Source organism: Cryptomeria japonica, chromosome 9 (genome assembly GCF_030272615.1).
Source record: "Cryptomeria japonica chromosome 9, Sugi_1.0, whole genome shotgun sequence".
In the NCBI taxonomy this organism is placed as follows: domain Eukaryota; kingdom Viridiplantae; phylum Streptophyta; class Pinopsida; order Cupressales; family Cupressaceae; genus Cryptomeria; species Cryptomeria japonica.
In genome coordinates this window covers 483,975,396-483,980,978 of record NC_081413.1, presented here as the reverse complement: position 1 = coordinate 483,980,978, position 5,583 = coordinate 483,975,396, and positions in this window count along the sequence as shown.

The following is a 5,583-nucleotide window of genomic DNA, read 5'->3' as shown; positions in this document are numbered from 1 at the left end:
CGGAATCCCCTGTAGTTAAGGAAGAATTGGAGGTTGCAAAACAAGAGAAAGATGATTCTAAGGAAGAAGTTGATAACATGCAGGAAATATTAGAGAAATGTTAAGATGCTAAAAGAAATTTATTAGTTTGCATAAATGAGATGAGAGATTGTATCAATAGTGCCACAAAAGTTTATAAATATTGTCTACAATGGCCAGTTGCTATGGTGAAGCACAAAGCAAAAATTGAATCTGTTGAAGAAGAATTGAGTTCTATCGGTAAGTCATTTGAGTTTCTGAGCGACAAAGATGGAGAGCAAAGGCAAAAGGTAAATTCCTTGTAGGCTGAATTGCTATTCTTGCAAAGGTAGAGAGAAGATTATGTTCACGAGTGTTTTCTGGGAAGTTAAGGAGACTGTTGAAGCCAAACTAGAACACTTTTCAGTATTGATTGGTGATGCAGTTGAGTATGGGCACAATCCGATTGTTCAGAGCAGTTTTTCTTATGTTGTTGATGTGTCAGTGGAGTGTAGAAGTTTATCAGTTAGCATTAAATTGGTTGCTCATTCCTAGAAGGTTCTCCTTCCGAAGCTTAAGGAGAAATACAAGCAGATATTTCAGAAGAAAAGTACTTAAAAATCTTTTTTAGTTGGCATACAATTTTGACATTCTTTTTGTTGTTGAACACATTTCTTTTTCTTTCTTTTTCATCAAAGGCAACCTCTGTCCTTGATGTCAAAGGGGGAGAAAGGTAAATGGAGAAAGGTAGATAGAGAAATAAGAAGAAAAGTAGAATAATGGAGATATATGAGCAAAGGGGGGTTATATGCAAACATGTTTTTGAGATGTTTTGCCATCAGTGACAAAGGGGGAGATTGTTAGATTTGTGTGAATGTTGTCATTGATGTCAAACCTAGTAATCCAGTTAGGACCGGATCTGGCATGTTGAGCAAAAATGGAAGATAGGTATGTATGTGATATGAAGCAGCAAGGCATGTATGATCTACTGGAGTCATTTCTAGAATATCCTCTTCTTTGGAATCTTGTGTTTTACTTATCATGTTTTGTAACCAGTTTTGGTATCAGTTATATTAGTCATATCAGTGATATTAATTATATCAGTTGTATATGTTGTATTAAATTGTGATTTATGTTTTGAAATTTGTGGCATTTGTACCTTGAAGTTAAGAGTTGTTGTGCTTGGAGTTTGTGCTTATGGGTTTGTATCCTTGGGTTTGTAGACCCATGTTTTGTTTCGGTAATTGAGGCACACATTTCGGTAAATGAAGTGTCTGAAGGAAGCGTGTAGAAGATTGGTGAAGGCAAACTTGGTTATCCTATTTTTGGTCAAGGCATGTTTTGGATAACATGTTGACCCGAGTAATGTATTGTTGTGTATATCATTTGTGCTTGGCCAACACATTATCTCAATGTATATACTTACATGTGTGTATGTGTGTGTGCTGCAATTGAAGAAGAGTAGTGTGTGTGTGTGGTATGAGGTATAGCAGTGGTGCATTATGTTTTCTAAGTATTTCAAAGTTGTAATAAGGTCTTGTAAGACCATTTATAATGTTTTGTTTATGATTGTAAAGGCTTTGGTGCCCATTAGGTGTTTGTAACCTATCAGAACCCATTTGGTCAAATTTAGTCACATGTCACCCAAAGTGTGCAAATGGGTGCAAGTAATGGTATTTTAGTATTTTTAAGTCATATGTGGCCTAGTACTGAGGTTTTTAAAGTGTCTTGATAGGTTTGTGGTAGAGATGAAAAAGTTGTCAAAAGTTGCTATGTAACTTGACAAGTTTTGTGACAACTTTGTGTATCTTGAACTCCAATGGCTAATTGATTTGAAAATCAGTTGGAACCGATTGGGGAAGGTTTTTTTATGTCTTTTTAAGACCCATGGGGTCAAGCATGTAAGGGGTTGATGATTTTTGGAGAAAAGACTCAATAAACCATTCAAATTTCTCATGTTTTTGTTGTTGCAAAGGTTTTGTACGGTGTACATATTCATTTGATGGTCTAACCTATTGTTCCAGATAGTTGTGTGTTACCTTTATTTTGGCTTTGGTTTGGAGGGAAAAGGTGGAAAATTGAGGAAGATATTGGCAATTTTGTCCAAACAACATGTAAACCCTCACAAAACTAGGGTTTGTGGAAGATGCTAATAAAAACCTGACATTCCACCGGTCAAATTGGCTAAAACCCTATGGAATGTTAGGTGATAGAGTTTATTTTAAGAATATGAAGGTTTCTGAGTGGGCCGTGGAGTTGGAGAATTTTGGCTTGATGCTCCAGGCCATGCATCCCAATGTGACTGGCCATAGTGAAGTGTAACAGTCATTTGTAGAGGCGGAAACCAATTGGTTAGGCACCATATTTTGGTGGATTTGGTGTTTCTAGATGTGCACAGACTTGTCCCAAGCCTTGGTGGTAGGAGGTCAAGCGTCTCCTTACAAGTTGCTTTGTTAAATAGCCCTCTTAGCCCTATTAGGCCTGATTGTGAAATGGGGTTTTGACCTAGTCAACAAGGGTTCCCAAGACTGAGACTTTGGGAAAGTTTAGGTCTTGATAAAAGGTTTCTGAAAGTGGGATTTGTTTTGGGGGTTATTAGGAAAGTTTGGGAGTTATGCCCTTAGAAGTCCAAAAGCAGGGTTACAAGCAAGTAGGTTTGTCCTAAGACAAATAGTATTGGTTGGAGGAGTTGGTCCAAAGGGGGGGGGGCTTGATCTCTCATGCTTGGAGTCTATAAGGCCGAAGTAAGTTGTATCAAGGTGCCTAACCTATGCAAAGGTGTGAACCCATGTCATTCATGGGGGAGATGATGTGAGGGGTTGTATCTCCTTGAAGAAACTTGACAATTGTCTTTGTGACCTTTTATACCTCTACATCATATTGGTATCAGAGCCAATTTGATTGTTGGGGATTGGACTTGGTGTATGTTAGCAAACAAAGGTGAAGAAGAGGCCAACAACATGCATCCAAAGGGGATGACAACTGAAGTGGCTAAGAGGTTCGAAGAGATGGAAGAAATGTTCAGGGCGACACTCAAGGAGGAGATAGCCAAAGCAAAGAAGAAAGAGAAAAAGGTGGTGGTAGACTCTCAAGAAGAAGAAGAGGAAGGAGGGGAACAAGAAGAAGAACCCCAAAGGCAGGAAGAGGTCATACCTGTAGACCAAAAGTATTTCCTCAATGCCCTAAAGGAGTTGGGCAAGGATTCTTCGGTGGCTAGGATGAAACTCCTAATGTATAGTGTGAGAATGGATGCAGAAGAAGTATCGAAATGGGTAGAGGCCTTGACAAATTACTTTGAATATAAGGAGGTACCTGAAAGCAAGAGGGTGATATTTGCTAAGACAAAGTTGAAAGGGGCTACTCTAACTTGGTGGAATTACACCCAAGGGGATAGAGTCAAGAGTGGAAGGAGTATGATCACCTCTTGGGATAGGATGGTGACAAAGATTAAGAGACAATTCCTACCTACAAATTATGAACTACAAGTTTACAAGAGAATGCAAAATTTGAAACAGAAGGATCTAGATGTGAGTACCTATACAGAAGAGTTTCACTAACTAAGACTTAGATCGAGGCATTGTGAAGATGAAAAGGAGAAACTTGCAAGGTATATGAATGGATTAAAATTCAGTATTCAGGATGAGATCAGCATCGTGGCACTTGATACAGTAGACAAGTGCTTCCAAATGGCACTAAGGGTAGAGGAAAAGTTAAGAAAAAAAGTGAGCAAAATAGTAGGGGTAGAGGAGGAAGAAGCTTGAAGAGGTAATTTTGGTGGCAGAAATCAACCCCAAAGGACACAAGGAGAATCTAATTAGAATGAGCAAGGTGTGGAGTCAAGTTCTAGAGGTAATTTTAAGGGGACAAGATCAAATGGTAGAGGCAGATTTGGAGGATTTGGCAGAGGTCCAAGTGTGTTCACAGTAAAGTGCTACAATTGTAACCAAGTAGGGCATCCTGTAAGTAGGTGTCCCGAGAAGCAAGCCTCAAGCTCTAATGGAGGAGAGAGAAGAGTTCAAATGGCTCAAGAGGAGGACTGCCAAAGTGTTAATTCTCCATCTAGACCTACAGATCCGGAGCAAGGAGAGTGCTTGATGATGAGGACTCTTTTGAAGGTGCCAACTAGTCAAGAACCTCCTCAAAGGAAGTCACTATTTAGAACTACTTGTAAAGCATATGGATAGGTATGTAAGGTCATCATAGACTCTGGTTCCATAGATAATTTAGTGGCTCTAGAGATGGTTGAAAAAATGAAATTGAAGAGACTACCTCACCCTTCTCCATATAAAGTGTCTTGGTCAACAAAGGGGCAGCAAACTCTTGTAGATGAGCAATCTTGGGTGGAATTTCAGATTGGGGAATATAAAGACAAGTTGCTTTGTGATATAATATCCATGGATGCTTGTCATTTGTTGTTAGGACACCCTTGGCAGTTTGATCTCAAGGTCCAACATGATGGGCAAAAGAATATTTATACAATCACCAAGGATGGGGTGAACTATACCATGACTCCCCTACCAGATGATGGAAAAGACAAACAAATAGGTTCTAGTATCATGATGGTGGGTGAAAAGGATTTGTTGCGGACTATTATGGAGGAAGGAGACATTGGGTTTGCTCTGATTTTGAAACCTAAAGAAGGATCAGGATTGTCAGCCCAGAAGAGAAGAGATGTTCCTAAGGAAGTGCAGAGATTGTTGGACGAGTATAAGGGTGTGGTTGTAGGAGATTTACCTGATTCTTTACCTCCTATTAGAGACATCAGCCACCACATTGATCTAATACTAGGGGCCACCCTTCCCAATAAGGTAGCCTATAAGTTGACTCCCTCACAAAATGAGGAGATTGCTAGGCAAGTGCAAGAATTACTTAACAATGGCTTGGTGAGAAAAAGTTTAAGCCCATGTGTTGTCCCAGTAGTTTTAGCACCAAAGAAAGAGGGTACATGGAGATTATGTACAAACTCAAGAGCTATAAATAGAATTACAATTAGATATAGGTTCCCAATGCCTAGGATTGAGGACCTAATGGACTACCTAGGAGGTGCAAAGTATTTTTCCAAAATTGACCTTAAAAGTGGTTATCACCAAATCATAATAAGGGTAGGGGATGAGTGGAAAACAACCTTTAAAACTAATGAGGGACTATATGAATGGATGGTCATTCCCTTTGGCCTCTCAAATGCCCCTAGTACCTTCATGCGCCTCATGAATGAGGTCTTGTAGCCATTCATTGGAAGATTTGTAGTGGTCTACTAAGATGACATCTTGGTGTTTAGTAAGACAAAGAAGGACCACCTAGACCACTTGGATTAGGTGATGAGAAGGCTACATGATGAAAAACTAATGATAAATTTGGAGAAATGTGATTTAATGAAGGAAGAACTAACTTATCTTGGTTTTGTGATCTCAGAAGGAAGCCTCAATATGGACCCATCCAAGGTAGAAGCCATACTCAATTGGCCAACACCAAGAACTACAGGTGAGGTTAGAAGTTTCCATTGTCTTGCTACCTTCTATAGGAAGTTCATAAAGTCCTTCAGTGATATATGTGCCCCCATGTTGAATACCATAAAAGGTGGCAACA